At 44.7% G+C, this 3,460-nt stretch overlaps 1 long non-coding RNA gene across 1 annotated transcript; it reads left to right on the top strand.

Moving 5' to 3' along the window:
* The first annotated feature begins 333 nt into the window (after positions 1-333).
* Positions 334-1,894, top strand: LOC117562452. The gene is made up of 4 exons (XR_004571542.1): positions 334-661; positions 1,025-1,118; positions 1,305-1,516; positions 1,617-1,894. It is a non-coding gene; the product is annotated as an uncharacterized LOC117562452 (long non-coding RNA).
* Positions 1,895-3,460: the final 1,566 nt, after the last annotated feature.

Below are 3,460 nucleotides of genomic sequence, written 5' to 3'. Positions count from 1 at the left end.
TTGCTGAATATTAAATGAAGGTACAGTTTATTTTAATACGTTTTGTTTACAGACGTGAGTTGGTATGACAACATCCGGAACTACCGTAAATGATAACTGTCGTAAAGTATTTCCAGTATTATTAAAGTATTGAAGCCGTTAAAATGCAATAAATGAAAAGTGATGAAAGAGAATAGGTGTGTTTAGTTATGAATTGAATGTACAATGGCTGAGTCCTCTGTTATGCGCAACAACGGACATGGAAGACGATTGGAGGGCCGGCCCCCAGCAGCGCCAACCGGCATACAAGGAGGAGCCATCGGAGAATATTTAAACAGCTGAAGTGCTGTTTCTCGCTCTCTTTTCCTTCACCCCCGGCAACCCGAGAACACAACCATAGAGGCTTCTCAATACTCAAATGTCCCCTCCTCGACTCCTCGGTCCTCCGGTAGTGACCCGGAAATGAATTTCAGCGCGCCATTTTGAAGGACATCTCATTTCTCGAAATGCACACCGAGGATCGAGCGTCGAGGAGGCTCTCTGGAGGAGCTATAACCGAGGATACACTGATGGTTCCTCCACGGCTCCTCCGCGGATGCATTTCCGGGAACGGTGGAGTATAAAAGAGGCGTGACACACCGCTGGATTCATTTAAAAACCATGGCGGGAGCAAAGCACACGTGTAAGTGTTGACAATGATACGTTGCATTAGTTATTTAAGAAGTGAAATGCGCGATCAAACTCCGCCCGTCTGTATGCAGTTAGAGCCTTCTAACCACATTCCTTATTGACATTTCACCTGATATTCTTTATGTTTGTATCCACATTTTAACTACACCCAATCCTGCTACAGCATGCTATGTTTAAAAGGGCAAACGTTTATTTATTTTTAAGAGTATTAATCAACACGAACTTTGTTTAGCATTCAGCACTATCATTTGATTTGGGCTATGTTGTTATATACACTAGAATCAATTGCTCATTACAGAGTCGGTAAATCTTCCAACAGTTTTAAGCTACACCTTTTTACTTTGTCTTTTCACAGGGACAGAGGAGGAAACACTGACCCTTATTAAAGTGAGGGTCGAGAATGACGAGCTTTTCACAGGCCGAAGGCACACTGCCAAGAAAGCCTGGGAGTGAGTGACATTTTCCTGGTTGGGAACATCTGATCCTTAGCATTTACGTATTGGTGGTTACAATTTGTATTTTCATATTGTCTGCTGAACCTGTGAGTTTAAATATCGATTGCTTTGATATATGCACCTGTTGCTGCAGACCTTATTAATTGCTGACCAGCTTGAAACCTCTCTTGTATCACGCAGGGAAATTCTAAACAACATCTGTCCAGGGACTACAGACGAAAAATAGCCTGTTGGCTAACTCTGGCGCATTTACAGAAATGTCAATCAATGTGCACTGTCCCTGCCAAATAAATATATAAATAAATAAATAAATAAAGGCCCTTGGGCTATTCGGTTCTGTAAGCCCCACACAGATCAGCAAAAAGTGGGACAACTTGAAACGAAAATACAAGGTAATTATGTTGTCATTTTTTCGTTTACTCTTGTGTGTCTGTAACCATGGTTGTGTCTGCTCAGCATGCTGATGTATAACTTTACTTCTTGTTTTTGTAGGAGTTGAGATGCCCCCCAACTGGGACAGGGACCGACAGGGGAGAGGCCACAGCAGCCACATGGCCATATTTTACGGCCATGCATGAGGCCATCGATGGGAGGCCATCCATCGACCCTCCCACCCTGATGGACTCGGCTGCTGTTGCTTCTGGCAGTGGCTCAACATCCACTGAGGCTGTCCAGAGCCAGGCCACAGTGGAGGATGAGGAGGCCGCCAAGTCTGGCTCGGACAGCCAGGAGGATGTTGAGCCATCCACCTCTGCCGGTCCCCCTCCCCGAAAAAAAAGAAAACGCAGTTTATTGCAGTTCCTGGAGGCGGAGGCGGCCAACGAGGGGGACCGCTTCAACCGCCAGCAGGCAGCCAGTGAGGAAACCTCCAAAAGATTCCTCGACTTATTTGAAGCGTTAGTTCGAAAAGAATAGTTTCCGTTCTTTGTTTTTCGTTTGGTTTGGATTTGTTATATTGTTTTGTGTGAAGTTTATGAAAATATTTAAGTTTGGAATACAAATTAAGTTTGTCGTTAAATCCAGAACAAAAACCAACCCATGTTTACTGAAAATATACAAGGACATCTTTATTTTATACAAAGCTCAATATGTTATGATTGTGACATGACTAAAAAGCCAACGTTTTTAAACTCATTGTGCAACCCAAGGTATACTGAAACTCATAATGACCACTTTAATTTCTGAATTGTAAATCTCCTCCTCAAATAATTCTGCGCCTAAACCAACCGTGTGTAAATTATCCAAATGCAATATCAGGGATGTTTTATTAATAAATCAATACAAATTTAGTCAAGTTACTGCATCGTTCAAGCCCTATAAGTAGCTACAATTACTAACACATGTATCTTCTTTCTTTTAAAGTTCAGTCAAAGCATACCAATATTTTATCACTGAACATGACTCGATTTCAACACTAAACGTAACACTTTCAGACGAAATTCTGTGATGGCCTATTTCACATCGCATACAATTTGTAATAAAGACATGTGTCTGTAAAGTCCTTTGCTCTAAATAAACGTGAGCAAGGTGACATTGGAAACAAGGCTTATACATGGCACAAACAAAAGAACAGAGAAATGCATCTGGCCAGTAAATGCATTTTTAACCTGTCAACAAAACTAATGGGTAACAAAAAAACTGGCCAAAAATATATATCCTCTCAGCAGTAATCGTGGTCCTGCAGCTGGACTGGGTTGTGGTCAGGAGCCAATATTTGGTCTGTCTCTCCGGCCCTGTCCACCTCGCTCCCCCCTCACAGGACGAGGTGGAGACCTCTCTACCCCCTCCTGCTCCTCCTCCTCCAACAGTTCAAGAATGTCTCCTGCAGTAAGGCAGATGTTGTGTAGGACACAGCAGGCAGTGACCACAGCAGGGACAAAGTTATGGTTGACCTCCAAGGCCTTCGACAGGAGGCACCTCCATCGCACCTTCAGTTTCCCGAAAGCGCGCTCTATTATGCTGCGTGCTTTTGCATGGCAGCCGTTGAATCGGCTCTGTACCCTCCCCTGCAGTGGCTCCCGATACGGGGTTACGATCACTATAGGGTGTACAATGCAGGGGTAGCCACCATCCCCCACAATGAAGTACCCTGGAAGAGGATAAAGAGCCTCTTTATAGAGGGCACTGTGCTTCATGACACGGGTGTCGTGGACTGAGCCCGGAAATCCTACAAATGTTTGTAGGAATCTCCCCTTCCCATCGCATACAGCCTGCAGCTGTATGGATGGGAAGAGCTTCCTATTCACGTAATCCTGGCCAGTGGGTCCGGATGGGGTCCTGATCAAGGGCGCCGGAAGCGGGGGGGCCAGGGGGCCATTGGCCTCCCCCACTTTGCG

This window comes from Gymnodraco acuticeps, unplaced genomic scaffold (assembly GCF_902827175.1).
Source record: "Gymnodraco acuticeps unplaced genomic scaffold, fGymAcu1.1, whole genome shotgun sequence".
Classification (NCBI taxonomy): Eukaryota; Metazoa; Chordata; class Actinopteri; order Perciformes; family Bathydraconidae; genus Gymnodraco; species Gymnodraco acuticeps.
The sequence above is the reverse complement of the archived record's forward strand: the minus strand, read 5'-3'. Positions and strand labels throughout refer to the sequence as shown.